The sequence below is a fragment of the Erpetoichthys calabaricus genome, chromosome 15 (assembly GCF_900747795.2).
Source record: "Erpetoichthys calabaricus chromosome 15, fErpCal1.3, whole genome shotgun sequence".
Classification (NCBI taxonomy): Eukaryota; Metazoa; Chordata; class Cladistia; order Polypteriformes; family Polypteridae; genus Erpetoichthys; species Erpetoichthys calabaricus.
The window spans coordinates 98,548,920-98,567,799 of NC_041408.2; positions in this window are offsets into that span (position 1 = coordinate 98,548,920).

An 18,880-nucleotide genomic window follows, 5' to 3' on the forward strand; every position below is an offset into this window, starting at 1 on the left:
TCAACACATTTGTTCATCAAGTCAGTCCTATTCACTTTTCACTTCACAAGTGTCAAGATTCAGCTGGCAAAAAAATTAAAGTTGTGCTGCTGCACATTATTTGTTTGCAATGGCAAGGAGAGCCAAACTGCACATGCCGTTTCCCTAGCAAGTCCTGAAAAAATGATGTAAACAAAAAACAAGAAAAAGAAATAAAGACAAAAAAACTGTACCCTTCTAGGAAAACACAGCTAAGGAATATCGCCAAAACAATGTCTAGCAGTTCCATGAAAAATTCAGGAAAAACTTGCCTCTTTTAAAATGAGTTGTTGCTATTTTTCACACCAGTGTAAGGATTCAGCTGACAAGCACTTTATAAAATAAACAAATACATTTTCAGGCAAATGTCTCCAACTATGAAAACTCACGTTTGATTTATTTTCCAGGCTCTCTGTTCCACAAAGCTGGACTCTAAGCAACTCATTCCTAAAGGGATCCCCAATAATTGCAATCCCATCATTCTTTTTCTTCCAAAATGGAGCTACCCGACTGATGTATTCAGACTAATTCTTAATGTCCCTAACTTCCTAATGTCCACTCTTTACTACCTCCAGTTGCTTGTCTCTCCATGTGTTTTGCTGCTCTTCATTGTGCATTACAAGTATGCATCTTCTCTCCAGGCACACTAAGAATGCACAGTTGATTCAGAAAGTATTTAGACTCCTTTACTTTCTCCACAGTATATTTTGTTTGCAGATTTAATTTTAAATGGATAAATGTGCTATTTGTACCCATCAATCTACACTAAATAATCAATAATGACAAAGTGAAATCATGTTTTAAAATTTCAAAAACTTCAATCTCTCAATCATGTAAGTGTTCAGACACTCTTAGGCAACAATTGCAGCTTTGAGTTTTCTTGGGTAAGTTTCTAGAACCTTTACACACCTGGATTTGGATAGTTTATGCCATTCTTCCTGGCATATCTTCTTAAGCTCCATTAGGTTGGATCAGAAATTTCTGTAAACTGCCATCTTAAGGTCTCTCCACAGATGTTCTATGGGGTTTAAGTCTGGGCTTTGACTGGGTCACTCATGGACATTTAAAGAGTTGTTAGGCTGAAAAGTGAACCGTTGCCCCAGTGTGAGATTGCATGCACTCTTGAGCAGGTTTCTTAAAGGAATTCTCTATATTTGATTGCATCCATCCTTCCCTCAAGTCAAACCAGTTTCCCTGTCCCTGTCACAGAGAAGCATCTCCATAGCATTATGCTGCCACCATCATGCTTCTCAATAGAAATGGTATTAGACAGGTGATGAGTAGTACCTGGTCTTCGCCAAATATGGTGCTTGAAGTTATGCCCAGAGAAATCAATATTTGTCTCATTTGTCTCAGTGAATCTTTTTCCTTATGATCATATGCCTTTTACTCAAGAGTGACTTCCATCTAGGTACTCTACCATAAAGGCCTGATTGATGTTGTGCTGTGGAAGTGGTCATCCTTCCAAGAGGTTTTCCCTTCTCAGTAGTGTTAATGTCAAGCCAGGGTTTCTCCCTTGGGTTATGTTTTAATTGCTTTTTTTGTTTTCTTTGTTCACTTTCATTATTGTTCATTTTTTCCCCTTTATTTTTATATTATTTTGTTCATTTAGTCTTTATTTTATTATGCAATATCAATTAATTTTACTCTATTTTGTTATTATGTAGTATCTGCGTGTAATTTGAGTTTGTCTTGTGTTCCTTGTATTTTATATGTGGATCACCAAGAAGGAGTGCCACCCATCTTTCACAGTTAATGGACCACCCACAGTTCCATAAAAACAGACGGGGTCTTGAAGTCTAGTGTGGTTCATTTTAAATGGACTCTGGAGGATTTTGGTGGTTCTTTTAAATATTGTGATTTTCATTGATTTTTTTATTTTGCTCTGGTTCTTGACTTTTTGATTTTTTTCACAGGTTATTCTTGTGGATTTAAATTTGGGACTTATTTGTGTTGGACTGCCTGTTAGACAAGTTATTTTTTGATTATTTTTTTGCTCCATTGAACATTTTGTTGAAATTTTCCTTCACATTTAATCAATCCTTCTGTATTAAGATTTCCCATGGCTTTAACTCTTTACAAGCCAGAGGCTGATGATGATTTCCTGCCTAGTGAGGAATTTTGAATGTATTTTGGGAAATCATAGAATATATTTTTGAACTTTAATAGTGAAGTGTATTTTTGCCCAGTTTACACCAAAGTCAGCAACTTAAGTATAAGCCTGTCTACCTCTTGGTGCATCTCCTCTAGGCAGGTTGGTGGGATTCAGGCCTGCTTCCCTAGCTATCTTTGAAGGCCTCCCACACCACCATGGCTACTTTGTGATATAGAACACAACAAGCAGAGGACCTCTGAAGCTCTGTTAAGTGACCATTGGGTTCTTTGTCACCTCACTGACCAAGGCCCTTCTTGACCGTTTACTCAGTTTAGGCCACAGTCAGCTCCAGGAAAAGTTATGGTGGTAAATAATGCATTTATTTATATAGCGCCTTTCCCATGCTCAAGGCACTTCACAGAGTTTAAGAAAGAACGGCAGGGTATACAGTAAACAGCATTATACTAAACCAGATAAATAAATAAAGAAGAGTAAGATAGTAAATTCAGAGAAAAAAAGCCTTACAGACAACATGATTGATGGTCTAGCACACACACACACACACACACACACACACACAGGTTACATGAGCATCTTGACATAGAGTTATACTGAAAGAAGGGTAATAAAGTCAGGTAGAGCTAAAAGCCTTTCTGAACAAATGAGTTTTGAGTTGTTTTTTAAAATAATTCATGGAGTCAGCTGATCTAGTTAATTTTGGTAGGTACCAAACTTCTTCTGTTTCACACTTATTGAGGCCACTCGGGAACACTCAAAGCTTTAGAAAGGATTTTATACCCTTGCCCCAATCTATGTCTCACCACCATTTTATCCTGAAAGTCTACAGAGAGTTCCTTGGACATTATGGCTTGGCTATTGTCCTGACATGCAGTTCCTATTATTCTACATGACGTTCAATCAATTCAGTTTGCCACAGATGGATTCATGTCATTTTCAAGGAACATCTCAAGGATAATGAAAGCAAACAGGATTCACCTGACCACATTTTGGAGTGCCACAGCAAAGGATCTGCATATTTCTATAAATGGGATATTTTAGTTTTTGATTTTAATAAAAATGTAAACCTTTTTGAGGAAACATATTTTCACTTTGTCATTATGGGTAATTGAATGTAGATTGATGGGCAAAAATGGTAAATGGTCCCATTTAAAATTAAATCCACAACACAATAAAGTGTTCAGAAAGGGAAGAGTCTCAATATTTTCTGAATCCATTGCATGTTGTTTCTCAGTTCCAGTTCCAAATTTAACAAATAAATCCAATCAGCATGCAGATTGTGCCCATCTAACTGGCACAGTTCCACTGTGGCTATCTCTGGTCTTTCTCTTTCCTGTCAACCTTTAATTTACTAAGTTGTTCTCAGTATATTGCCAGTTTGTATTTAATTCTGGCCCTTAGTGAAGTACTAAATTAACTCATTTTAACCCAAGACTAGTACTAACAACTCTCTGTTATCTCTGTACTATAAAACATTCAAATATACTGTATGGAATGTATCTTCTAACTTTCATTTTTAGATAAAAGTGTATATTAGATAAATAATAATAATAATAATGAAAAGTGGGGAATTCTTAGTCCTTATTTGATTTGATGTACAAATGAGGATACACCCTGCCCCCACACTATAATAATATTTAACAAATTAAATAACCCAACTCCATATGACCATTTCTGTTCACAAAAACATATGTTATGTCCTAAATAATAGATGATTCAGTTTTTTAAACTAGATATTGAATAAAGGAAGTACATAACTTTTAAATGTGGCAGGTGAGTACAAAAACAAGAGCATGTGAGATAACAGAATAAAGGCCTTAGGTAAACTGAAAACAGGTGTAACGTTGGGTTTACCAGTGTAGCACAAAGAGAGGTAAGGCCTATGGATGTAGCTGGAAACCTCTGTTTAATTCTGCATATACATCTGATGAGAATTAAAGTAAATGACAACTGTAGATAGTCGACTTTGGTCTCTTGAAAGGTCTTCTGCTTTTTTAACCTGGAAAAAGTCTTCGTAGATAGAGGTTCTGTCCTCCTACAAAGCAGTTCTTCAAATGAATGTCCATTTCTGGTGTTGTGGTTGTTTATAGAGCAGGTTGACCAAGAAGTGGTATGTGACTTCTATGGTCTTGGATGGAACTGAAGTCGGTGTCCATTGGTGGTGTATGGGTTGGTTGAGGCATGGAGCCTTCCACTGCAACTGGAGGCTTAAGGGAGAAGAAATGTAGTATAGTGGGTCTGCGGTTCAGAAAATGACCGTTTTAAATAAATAAATAATTGCCACACTCATGTCTTTGTGTGGGACGTGGTAGCATGATGAGAGCAGTTCCCGTGAGCTATGCGAAATAGATGGCCATGCACTTAGTGCACAGGTGCAGGATCGACTGTGCCCCTAATTGGTGCCAGGAGTTGCTGATTGCCGCAGCTGTGCCACATCCCTACTTTAAAAGGGAAGCGCAAGTGCAGGAAGGGTAAGGGCAAAAAAACAAAGAGAGAAAAAAGAGAATGGAAACTGAGCTGAGAGAGAGCAGCATTGGGGTGGAGAGACATTACAAGCCAGCCAGCCCATATGGGGAAAGGCAGTGTGGTCGTTGGTCCTGCAATGGAGCAAAGGATTGGTGCTCTGATTGTTTAGAGGAGTGGGTGCAATCAAGGTGCCATCCTTTCCAGGCATCCGAGGTACGCTGGTGAGAGCGAGAAGGAAGACAAGAGGACAACTGACCCAGAGTGGTCTAACCGACACCGCTCAAGGCAGCCAAGACAGGGGTCGGGTTGGAGAGGTCCATGGCTGTTGAAGTCTCCGCCAGCTGAGCAAACAATGGGTAAGCTGGGGAGATTAAGAGAGAGTTGTGCTGGGCTTGTCCAGGACGGAAAGCAACATTGACCCAATGACTGTGATATTTTTTTTTATTGTCATGTATTATTTATTTATTTATATTTATTATTCTCAAATCCTGTTTTTAATCTCATGGATTTTCACTCTTTTATTGGAGCACTGCACCTTTTTGAACACTTTGATTTTTGATCTAGTTTTAATAAAGGCACTATGATCCTTGACACTATCCCCTTGTTTTGTGTATGTTTTTTCCTCATCTGCCAAGCTAATCCGATTACGTTATCGGGTTTAAGAGGCGCTCAGGCAAGAGTGGGAGCATGGACCCGACCTATACCATCACATTGTCCTGAAGATCTCAATGATAAGTGACCTAGAAACTACTGTTATAAACTATTGTACCTTTAACCATGATACTATGTGTTTCTAATGTATTTCTTCAGCACTGGTCTCTGAAATTCACCAGTGCCTAACATCACACATCACCACGCCTCAATAAGAATAAAAGATTTGCAACTGAAGACTAATAATGCAACTGTATTTCCTAGTGCAATACTTCTATAAACCATCTAGATCTTTGATTTACCTTTGCTAAGGTGTTAGAGATGGACACAGCATAATAACTTGGGGGAAAAAAGGATAATATCTCATGGATAGCAGACAATTGTCTGTATAGTAATATCTGAAAAGATATTTGTGCAAACTTTATTATGTGGACTCTAATTTTTTTTGTGATATTTTTACATGGCTTTCTGTCATGTCGGGGAAGGTGTGCACCCCCTTCACATAGCTGCTGGTGTCATTCAAGTTGTATAGTGGAGGCATTTCATTCAAATAACTCTACAACATTTCTGATAGATATGCCACCCTCAGCTATACTTAATGATTCTCATACTCTGTTAGGATTCAATTTCACCTTCCAGGCATGACCAGTTGAGGAAAATGGAATATATTTATTAAACAACTAAAATACAATTAATGTACTTTTTCCCATGGATTAAGATTGAGTCCTCCACCATATCTTACATCATGATTCACCATCTCTGCAGATATTGTGCTGAATATTTAATCATATCAATTAAACATCAAATTCTGTGGACATCTGATAATGCCATTGCAAAGTTGCAATTTCCATTTTCACAAGTGAGAGGACAGTGGTCAAACAACAATATGCAGGCAATAGTTTGCATGTAGATGTAGAAATACCTTAAAATAAATTAAAGGAAAGGAGCATGTTATGATACAAGAAACATATTTAACCCATGTTACAAAATATACAAAATAGCGGATGTAAAACTTGAAAGTAGAAGATTCGAAAACAGTAATGGACTTATCTCTCTACACAGCCAGATGGGTATTAATTTTAGACTGCCTACTTGTTACTTGGTCTTTTTCTTGTTCTATGTTTGTTTGGGTATTTTTGAATTTGTGTTTTGAGTGGGGAAGGGGATCTGAATAGGTTTAATGTGTTGAGTGAAATCTGTTCTTAACCAGTTAACTTACAGTATATTATAAAAATTGTATTGACCTTTTAAAGTTTAGTAAAAATTTAAAAAGAACTGAATAGAATATAAGTTTATATAGCACACTGTAGAGTACATGTCAAGGAAAGTTATGCTTAAATTGTACAACACAATCAAGAGGCCTCATCAGAAATAATGTTTTTAGTCTCCGTATTCCAAGTAGGACATAACAGTACTAGACAAAGTTCAAAACAGAGCTGTGTGACTAATTTTTCAAATTAAGCAAATTTATTATAAAGGCTGACTTGGTAGAAGTGTTTAAAATTATGTAGAGAGTGAGCAGAGTGGTTGCCAGCTGTTACTTTATAATCATTTCTTCAGCAGGGACCACATGGATGATGTTTAAGAATAAATTTCACAAAAATGTTAAGATGGATGTCTTCAAACAGAAAAATGGTAGATATATGGAATGAGTTATTAGGCAGTAATCACAGTACTTTGAAGGTACAATTCTAAATATGAATTTATTTTGTAAACATTAGATAAACACGACTTAAGTTAAGCTGAATGGCCTGATTTGTTTGATTTGATATTTTATTTGCCATATCAATACATTTTATTAGTTATTAGTACTAAATCTTTCAATAGCAAATATAAAAGAAAAATTGCAACTATTCAATGTACACAATATGCCAAACATTATGCCTAGTTCAACAACCATTCTTCGGTTTTACACAAGTTAGCTGGTTACTCCCACATCTTTTTCCTCCACAATCCACGACGTTCTTTGGGGTGAGTCTCCAGTACACTCTGGTTGTACCACAATACATTAAAATTGTACTGATGAGTGGAATTGGGGTGGTTGGATTTTTGATGCATGCCAGTTTGCTCAGTAATACTGCCGTCCCACTTCACGCACTGCTTCCGACATCACATCCAACCATATCATCTTTGGCCTCCCACTAGGCCTCATCCCCTCCACCTCCATCTTTGTGCACATCTTCACCTAATCATTCTGGTTTTCTCATCCCTTTAGTCTGTTTTCTCCTTAGCACAATGCCTATTCCTTCCACACCATGTCTTTCTCTTTACTCAGCATTTATCTTCCACTGTCTCTGTGAAACTTCATGCAGTCATCTTGTCATTCTTAACTTTGTTCCTTCCAGATTTGCATCATGATCCACCTTTATCAAGCAGGCTTTTTTCCCATCAAGAAACATACTCATTCTCATGCAGCTTTCATGAAAGTATTCACTTCAGTGCCAGAGACACTCTTTGATAATTCAGAAAGGAGTACAGCTCTTAGAATTGTTTTCATACATCTCTCACTCTCACTGTATCTGCTGTTCCTGCACCTTTCTCAGCACTAAGTATCAGAACTTTCTTATATTTTCCGAAACAAGCTCCTTTGAAGATATCTACATGTACACTTACTAAATGAGCATTCTTCACCCCTCTCACATCTGTCTAGAAGCAAAGGTCACACTTACTGCATTCAGACCTCCCTTAACATCTCTATGTCTTTGTACATCCACTTCCGACTATCATTGTATTAGATTGATATGCCAAGCACAGTAGTATAACAATACGACGTTATGCTCAAAATAACACAAAAACTGCCATATTCAGTAGCCCTAGTCTATCAGTCAGTGAAACCAGGTACTTAACAGTTCACATCATGTACTACCTGGGGTTAAAACTGTTTTTAAAACAGAGTTTGCCTTGAAGGGACTCTCTGCCTGACAGGTGAGGTGAGAACAGTTTGTGCCTGGGGGTTCGAATACTGTATTGTAGTACAGACTGCATTATGATAATTAATGATGAGTAAAACAATTTGTGCCAAATTGAATTCACAGTGAATCTTATTTGCTTCGAAAAAAAATTATCTAGGCAAATTGTGTTTTGCCGCAAGCAAAATTTGTGCCATTAGCACATATATTTATATCTCATTCACAACCCTTTTTCTTCATGTGCAAAAGCATGGCATCATTTAATATGGTCAAGAGCATGGAAGAGAGCCATGGAGATGGAGGGCTCTTATCTGCAAGCATGTCACTACTGCTAAAATCCATTGGCCAGGTTCTGTGACCATTGACATGCCTCCACAAGGACCTTGGCTTGGATTGACTTGCAGAGTTGACAAAAGTGGATGCAGTGTTACTTGTAGTGTTATGCCAAATGAATGGTGGATGAATGTGCAAGCTTGTGGTACACAATTTAGAGAAGAGTGTGGGCAACCATGTTGAAGAAGTTGTGGAACATTAGGGTGACTGTGGAAGCTGGCAGAGGACGTATATATTGCTCACTTAAGGAGCAATATTAATTGATTTCCATCCAAAAAATCTTTAAAAATCAACAAAATCTCATTTTAGGAAGTTTCATGTTTTGTAATTGCAAAATTGAATATGAAACAATTTTTAAGTGCAATTTTGCAAAACTGTACATGAAATAAAACTCTGTTGTTTCATACATCACAAATGATAATGTATAATAAATATCTGTATACCTAACAGTGCAATAAAAGTGCTCACAAATTATATTTCAGTACAAGCTGAAGTAGTTTTACAAAGTTTCTACTTTGGCTGAATTACTAGTGTTTCAATTAAAAAATACTTGAGTAAAAGAAAAAAAAATAATGGCTTTCAAAAGTATTCAAGTAAATGTAAAATTACATTTTATAATACAATTTTTACTACAGAAATGCAATTCAGAAAATGAAAAATGCAAACGCAAGCCTTTGATCAGTACATAATTGCAGTCAGAATCAAGTTGATGACCTGAAGTGTGGTACTGCTGAGTGTGGACATGTGCCTCCCCTATTGGGATACCCAGAAGTAGTAGATGAGGTACCCCTAATCTGGAGAGAAGAATAATAAAATGCAAAATAAATATAAAAATTTAATTGAACACCTCACATTCTTATTACTTGAATAAATACACAATATAAAAAACTGAGCACAAATCAACACAGATTGGGCTGATTATATATCAATGAAGAAAAGATGGATTTGAGAAATTATTACATTAAATAGCAATATAATTTCAGAATTGTTGCTTATCTTTAGCAAGAATTCTCTTAACAAAGTTGTGGTTTCCTTGGCTCATTTTGGCACCCAATTTTACCTTTAAATTACAGCCTCAAGTACTCATGTGAACTATAGAATAAAACACAATTAAACTCAAGGCATGTTATTAACTCTACAGCATAACCTGATGTAAACCAAATGCTTGTCTCATAATATACTAGGGGGCTTCGCCCCCTGCTCGCTTCGCTCGCCAACCCCTGTGTTTGGTTAATTGGATATACAATTTTACATTTTTTTTTTTGGAATTGTTTCAATTTCATTATTTTCACTTTTACTTTAAAGCTTCATTAAAAACAATATTTTTTGGAAACGCATTGTGACAACGCAACGTATAACTGCCCGTGAGTGAATATTGTTTCTGTTTCTGTAATAAATAATCCGAGTTTTTCTGTTTGTCCCTGTGATTTATTGATTGTCATAGCAAAAGCTATTCTCACGGTAAACTGTAAACATTTTACTACGAATGGCATATCATGATCTCCTTTGAGTGTAATGTTATTCACGGAATATATACATCACCTTTCTCTTTGCCTGTTAAAATTTGCATCACTTCTCCGAGATCATCAATATACACCCGACCGAATTGTGTACTCTTTGAAATTTAACTTGTCGTTCCTTTAACTGTTGTGGGACCACAGATTCTCATACCATATGGTCCATTATTGTGTAAATCCACGTTTTGTCCATTGAATGATGCAAATACGAAAAGACTTTGTTGTCTACTCTTTTTTTCAGACCTCAATTTGTCCTGGTATTTTTTTAATTACACCTGGTTTTGATGATTAATCACCTTTTGTTTGCGGTAATGCAATCGTTTCTATCTTTTCTTTGATACTGTAGTGACTGACATAATAGAGTGTCACAAAAGTTTTACTTGAACAATCGCTGACTTCCTAACCCCAAACACAACTTTCTAGCACCCTCTCCAACGCCCCCCCTTACCGCATCAAATCAATACCCCGCTATCAGTCCTCCGTGCTGTACTCTGCCTTCCCTCAATTGGACCTAACAGTCACTTAAAACCAAAAAGCCCTCAACCTGGCTGGGACGCTACAATACTTTCGAATTTTACCGCTTTCATATTCTGTACCTTTGTCTGCATGTGTATCGCGCCATCGTTTGTTTGAGCCTTTCAAATTCCACTGCTTTCATAATCTCTTATGTGCCTTTTTTTTCTCTCCAATGCCTTTGGGTTTCTATTCTCCGTATTGTCCTTATACGCTTTATATGTGCTGAGAGCACATGATTTGTGTGTACTATGTGCTTTTACACGATTGATTTTTTTTTGATGGGTGTGCTCTTATATATTTTGTACTATCTTTGTGGACCTTTGCGGACCCCGTAGTGTCTTACGTTTGACTCTGGGGTGCAGTGCAGAATCCTCTTTTCTGTGTGGCTGTGTCGTTAGTCCTCAGCTATGGGCGCGTTGTTTATCCAGGCAGGCTCGTGTTTATATATCCGTCAGTCGAGCTCGTTCGTTTTGAACCCGTGTCTGCTTTGCTTCAGCAGTTTCAGACGCACGTTGTAGGCGCCTGCGTTCATTGATCTTATCCAGGTGGGCTCGTGTGTGTATCGTTGAGCTGTATTGTGTTTGGATTTGGTGTAACGCGTTCAGCGGTTTGTACAATCCCAAGCAGCACATTATCCCTAACTTCGCTCCGCAGTAGTGCCACTCACAATATGGCGGTGACGCCTACGCCTTCCGTATCATCTCGGGTTCCACTATGCTGTGTAGTGTGGACGTGTGCGGCATCCGTACTCTCTCCGGTTTGACTTTGGGCGGGGCGCTGAATCCTGCTGTGTTTGTTTGTTCTGTGGCCGTTCTCTGGGGCCGTGTGTTAGTTAGTTGAGCTGTTTCGTTTTTGTGGCTGCGGTGTTTTAGACCGTGTGTTAGGTAGTTGAGCTCTTTCGTTTTTGTGTCTGCGGTGTTTTAGACGTGCGTTGTAGGTGCATGCAACTTCCGTACTATGTCGGGTCTGACTATGCCGTGTAGTGTGGACGTGTGCGCTTCCGTACTCCTCCATCTGGACTCGTGTCTGTGTGTTCGACGCCTGCGCACTATGTCTCCCGGCTCCATCGCCGTGTACCTGCGTCTGTGCCTTCCGGTTTAGCGAGAGACCTGCGTCCATGCCATTCGGTTTACCATTCTCGGTTAGTAATATGGATATTCAAATTCTTAATGCACTCCTATTGACACTTTAAATTTTGCAGAATAGCATTTTTCCACACATCTAACCATTAAGCCAACTTGCATTAATATTACACTACAATAACTCAACTTCAAAACAACATAGAAAATTGGCAATCAGAAATTTAAGAGTCGATGTCCTAATGAAGAAGGCTCTGAACATGGGTAAATTCTGTTAAATTTAAATGTTTCTTTCTGAACTGCATAGAGTACTAATAAAAATGACAGGTCAGAGAAAATAAAAGTAACACACTTTGCAATTCAGTGAAAGACAGAATAACAGATGTCCTGTAAAACCCCTGTGTGCGTCCATGTGTCCTTGTGTGTGTGTCTTCTGGTGAAGTGCGCACGCGCGGGGCACGGTGCAATGCTTCAAAGCAGATGCTTCAAAGGCCGCCTGACGCATCACACAAGACAGAGAGGGCGGGACCTATAAAATATTGCGTGGCCCCTCCAATCGGATTTCGGTAAGTGAGGTAAGACCTAAAACATAACGCATGAAAAATCCAATCGGGTACTGAGACGCGGAGACCAACTTCCCCAAAGAGGTGGGATTAGTGTTTGTTGTTATGCAAGTGTTCACTCTGAGGATGTCAGATTTGCAATTAACAAACTTGGCCCGGTAAAATGTAAAGTGTCAGTCGTTGAAGGGGTTTTCCTAAATATACGAATTTTCATGATATTACAATAGGATGACTTTTAAAAGTAGATTTATTTTCGCGCACATAAAATCCGTTGCTGGAGAAATACCACACATACAATAATCAGCTGCATGCCAGCACAGATTAAAATACTTGCTGGGGAACTGCACAGTACTTGCTGGAGAGACGTATTACTGCGAGAGGAAGTTAAAGGCACACAATACAGTGACGCATATTACAGCCACATACAAGCCAGGATTATTGAAACAGAAAATAGACGGTCCTTTGCCATTTAATATAGACTGTTCCTACTAATTGTAACGGGCTTAATGTCTAGTTATACAATAAATTACCAAGACAAATACACACAAAACTAGAATATTCACTTAATAAGTCACCTGTATTTTTAGTCATTGTGGCTCTAGCAGATTCTGGTGGGGAGGACAGTGTTCTGTTACCTTTCCCTGAGCTCAAATTCCATCAGGTAGCAACACTTTTATTAGCTATCACATAACAAGGGGAAGCAAGACCTTGACTTCACTCCCTTCAACCATCACAGGCCATGAGTTCTCCATTGAACACCGAGCTTGTCTTCTCCAGTTAACCTGTGACTTTTATGGCCAGGCTCACTCAAGTGTTTCAGTTATTTACCTTGCAAGAATCTGTTGCAATATCTTATAATACAGATATTGTTAGCACAATATATAACTTGTAGCCTCAAGATATTATAGGTGCCCATAGAACCTTGTTTGCGCAAGATTAAAAAAACTCTGCTTCTTGGGACTTCATGGGCTCCAGATAAGACAGCTTAAGAGGAAGAACAAATGCTTATTTCAATGTGCTTCTTTGAATATGAAGGTGAATTTTTCAAAGCAGAGATTTCTTTTGATGCTGATTTCAAATACAACTGTGGGGAAGGTGCACATTCAGTTTTTATGTCTTAACAGTAAGCAGGAAGCATAGGAAAGACCTACCAAATAAGCAGCAGAAGGAGCATTATTGCACTTTTATTTTTGAAGGATACACAGCATTTTATTGGTTGTGTCTGTGCAAAGTTGAACTGTAACCTAAGTTGACAACACACCTGATGTGTCTATTTTATGAATGTATAATTGTTTGGTCTCTATAACAAGTAATGAGGATTTGGTGTATAATACAACAAAGTAAAAAAAAATATGTTATTTGAACTAAAATGTAGTGGGGTAGAAGTAAAGCCCTAAAAGATATTTATTCAAATAAATTACAAATAGCTGAAAAATACTTAAGTAACAAAGTAGTTATATTTAGTTATTTTACTCCTCTGATGCATAAACATCTCGCATGTCAGATCTCACAATTTTTTTTATTACAAAACTGCACAGTGTTGCCATCAATCATAACACGTTTAGTGTGACAAAAATAAAAATTCTTCAATATTCGATGGCTCATTCTACAGTTTCTTATGTGTTTAAGAAAGTGAAGTTCTTCAGTTTTTTTCTTTTGTTTGCAAACCATTTGACACTCTTGTTCAAACTAGGATGCTGCTGACTGGCGTTTTTGTTTTCCTCTCCTCCGTTGTCAGTTGGCCATAGTTCAATGAATAATTAATGGACAGATTGTGCTGGGTTTCAATTATGTTAATCAGTTTCAAATTATCTTGTTTTCCTGTCTGTTTAGACAAATCTGTTTCTTTATGTGTACTCTGTAGTACTAGAGTGTTGTACCGTGTTAGCCATTATGGATGTAGTGAGAAGTCAAGCAAAATGGCACCTTTTATTGGTTAACTAAAAAAGATTACAATATGCCAGCTTTCAAGGCAATTCAGAGTGTGAATTCAGGTCTTCTCATTGCGAGGCAGAAATGCTACCACTGTACCATTGTGCTGCACAATGCAAAGCATAGTGTAATAAAAATAAATTTAATTAAACAGAAGGGAGAGTGGCACAGTGGTGCAGTTGTAGGAGACTTCTCCCTCTGTGGAGTTTGCATGACCTACCCATGTCTCTGTAGATTTTGTCCTGGTGCTCCACTTTCATCCTACAGACCGAAGACATGCAGGTTATGTGAATTGGCAACACTAAATTGCCCCTATTGTGTGGTTTGGTATGTGGGTGTATGTGTTTGCCAGGCAATGGACTGGTGCACTGTTCAGGGTTAGTTCCTGCCTTGTGCCCTTTGCTAGATGAGATAGACTACAGCACCCCTGTGAACCCGTCATTAAAAAATAACACGACAAACTGAAAGGAACAAATTGCACAGGCCCCATCAGTCTCTGTTGAATCAAGCAGGTTTGAGAATATTGTGTAATGTTAAATTGCACAGGCATGTTCTGTAAGTGATGTGCTCTTGCTTCATAGATCCTACTGTGGTTGTCAACATCTATCAATGTCTCATGATGAGGCTGTGTATTGAAATGTTTGGAATTGTATCCTATTTAAACCACTTTTTAGAAGACATCTTTTATCTTTGCTTTTCTGCTACATTACTTTCTTGGAGTTTGTACCAAGAGAAAAGGAAAATGTATGTAACACTGTGTCATCATTTCCTTTAAACCTTCATTCTATACCACAAAAGGGACAGGACCTGGGTTCTTAATTCTCTTTTTGGTGTCTGCACCACAATAACTCAAATGCACTGGTTTGTATGCTTTCATCAAACATCAAACACTATTAAATGAATCTTTCTTTTTCTGATGGTGCCTCCATTAGTAGATGTATTGCAAGACCTACTAAAATAAGGTCTCACCATTTCTTCAAATAAAACATATCCAGTACTCAATCCTCTTCTTATTCACAGATTAATTTAAATAATTAAATGACAGAAACCTCTCTTCATTAAGTGCTCAAGCAAACTTTCACTTTATTCAGTCAAATTAACATATTAACGTATACATGAGCACCACAAATAATACAGTTTTTATTTATTTATTTATTCATAAAGCACTTTAAAAACAACATCAAGGCTGACCAAAGTGCTGTACAATAAAAACCCAACATATCAGACAAACAATAACCAAAGGGAAAAGAAGCAGAAACACATAAACACATAAGAGCTGAAGAGATTCATAGTAAAACGTATACAGACAGTCAACATATCATACTGGGTTAAAGGCCAGGGAGAAAAAGTGTGTTTTTAAATAAGATTTAAAGGCAGCAAGTGAAGGAGCCTGCCTAACATGCAATGGCAAATTGTTCCAGAGTTTTGGACCTGCAACTGAAAAAGCCCTATTACCTCTAAGTTTGCATTTTACGAACAAGTAAAAGCGTCTGGTCTGCTGACCTGAGAGAGCGAGACGGTACATAAGGGTGCAGCAGTTCCGACAAATAAAATGGGGCAGAACCATTAAAGTATTTAAAAACAAATACAAGGATCTTAAAATGGATCTTAATACATACTCACGGATCAATATACCGCCATATATTAACTATTTACATAAAATTCAGCTTTAGAAATATAGACATACACAACAATATAACAAGTCCTGCCAATATACACCTATGAACTCTCAGGGTCTGTGCACCCTTTTACGTGACATGTTCTGTACCCATTATTACTGGCCTGTTCTGTGGCTTGAGTGCACTGTGGCCAAACTAACAAAACATCATCTGGCCCCTTTGCCTGTATATTACAAGCAAACAAAAATAAATAAATAAATGAACAATGCTGAATGCTTTTCACAGTTACTCACAGCTCCTTTGGATCCATTATTCCATTATTTCTTAACTCTACCAAAGCTTTTAGAAGACATCTTATATTTAAGTTTTATTGCTGTTTTACTTTAATATAGTCTGTGCTGATCTAATGCCACATCAAAAAAAAAATATCATAAAATGATTTCAATAAACAAATGTAAGTGGAATTGCGTATTTGAACACTTCACATTGTTTGCTGTCCTTGCCTGATATTATACTTGGTTAAGCTGTGTCCAACCATTTTGCTGCATTATTCAGTATCACACAGGACCCTTCTGGCTCATCCTTGGTAAGCAATTCCACCCCAGGGCAAGAGGAGGCACTTTCGTTAACAGTAGCAACTCTTTGTGTTCCCACAGCACAGAGAAGACGGACAATGAGAGAACTGACTCTGCCCCTTCAAAGGATTATACAGTATAGTATATTCATGGTGCTCACTGTAGGTGGTCTGTCATTCTGGACTGACGCCTGACAGAGATGGAGGACCAAAACAGACTCAAAAGACTACAAAATATTGACAGCAGCTCTTTATTTTGGTGTACATGTACCATCATGCACTGGTTTTATTAAAAACAGTTGGTGCCCCAACATTTATTAGGATCGAGTGTCATTCGAGTTTCCCATGTATTTGAATTGTTCAACACATTTTAGAATGGCAGGTTTTCTGCTAAGAGATTTACTTTTTGATTAATTATTTACTTTTAAAATGCCTGCCATTTCTTCTGACTATATTTACCTAAAATACTACTCTTTCCTCTAAGTAGTGTTCATACTGTGCTATATTCATATTTTGTGATAGACGCACATGTTTCCTCCTGAGTCTGGTGTTGTTGTTTTCTGTGCAACACATTCTAAATTAAGACATTTTCATAAAAATATGTATAATATGCAATAGTACAAGAAAAAGTGAGAATTTGAGGGTATGAAAGAGAAAGAAAATAGAAATTATAAAGTAATGAGATAATGACATTGCAGCAAGAGATTCAAGTGAGAGATTTTGTTTCATGTTGAGAAACAATTTGTAATATGATTGACGGATGATGATTCAATATAAAACATTATACATGCTTGTGCATTAATGTAATGTTCAACAAAGAAGTCATTGAATCTACTCAGTATTTTATTTATACAATGCCTATAAAAACTATTCAACCCTGAGGAGGTTTTCACATTTTATTATTATACAACACTGAATCACAATGGATTTGGTTTGGCTTTGACACTGATCAACAGAAAAGACTCCTAAATGTCAAAGTGAAAACAGATCTCAGCAAAGTGGTTACATTAATTTCAAATATAAAACACAAAGTAATTGAATGCATTAATATTCACCCCCCTTCACGTCAGTATTTAGTAGATGCTCCTTTGGCAGCCATGACAGCCTTGAGTCTGCGTGCACAGGTCTCTATCAGCTTTGTATACCTGGATATTGCCATTTATCCTCATTCTTTTCTTGCAGAACTGCTCAAGCTCTGTCAGGTCAGATGGTCATCGTGAGTGAACAACTTTTGTCAAGTCCAGCTGACTTGTCTCAGTTTTCATTTGAGATCTAAACTCTGACTACACCACTACTTTACATTTACAGTGTTTTTAAGCCATTCACATTTTAGCTTTGCCTTCATGCTTGGAGTTGAAGTCTTGCTGGAATACTAATATTCTCCCAAGGTGCAGGTTCCTTTCAGACTGCATCAAGTTTTCCTCCAGGAAACATTAAAATGTTAAAACTTCCAAGTATGTGAATTCTTTTTATAGTTACTATATATGTACAGAAATAATATATAAAAAGACTGAGTGGAAAAATTTATGTTCAAGATGTTGTTGAATTTCTAAGTACAGGGTGGACACTCAATGGAACTGCCATGAGCATTAGTGCATTAGTAAAAAAAATGCTATTACACACTTGCATTACACTCAAACATCTTGGTAAGAATAACTTTTATGGTTGTCTTAGATTGAAGCAATAGAAGAACTAACTGTTGTCTTCTTTCAGGGTTGAGACTTTTTTGCCAGAAAAACTTCAGACAGGTAGCTTAAACTTTCCTGGACTTCTTCTGTGACCACTTAAAATCATTCCTCTAAATGCAATCAAGATAGTACAATCTTGACAATATTAATAAAATAAAGAAATACCTAATTGACATGAAGTTGCCGATGGCATATGCCTCATTGTTTTGATACAGGCTGAGGAAGGTCTTGACAGGAATCCATATGAGTAAAGAAGCTAATATTGGTAGTTGGATAGGTTCTTTACAAGCTAGTATAGGTAAAAATGATTGTCAGGAGGTGTTAAGAACATCCCTCAATCAGGCACTTTGGGAGCACCGTTATAAAAAAGTGTTTATGTGGAACTAGCAGGAACACAATTAGGTGTTCTCAAAGTAACAAGTTTCAGAAGAAGAACCTAATATGTGACTCTGATGCCCTGATTAGCAACTGTCCTAATAAAACTTAAGGGCTCCTATCCCTTTAATTGAGAGATCGGGCTAAGGGGTGCATTTACTGGCAAAAATTATTATCCTAAACAACAATGCAATAATGCCTATAGTGAGAGACAACTACCTAAGTCAAAAGGCTTTACAATGGATGAAAGAAAGAAAGAAAGAAAGAAAGAAAGAAAGAAAGAAAGAAAGAAAGAAAGAAAGAAAGAAAGAAAGAAAGAAAGAAAGAAAGAAAGAAAGAAAGAAAGAAAGAAAGAAAGAAAGACATGCCAGAATGGACATAACCAAACCTTAAACCACAAAGACATCAGAACCTAAACAAAATTAAGGCAGTATCCTCTTTCCTTGTGTGACTGCAAATTTTTTTTGTTCCTAGGTGTTGTTAACCAAAAACAATTGAAGCTTTGGTGGTGCTGCACTGGAAAAGAG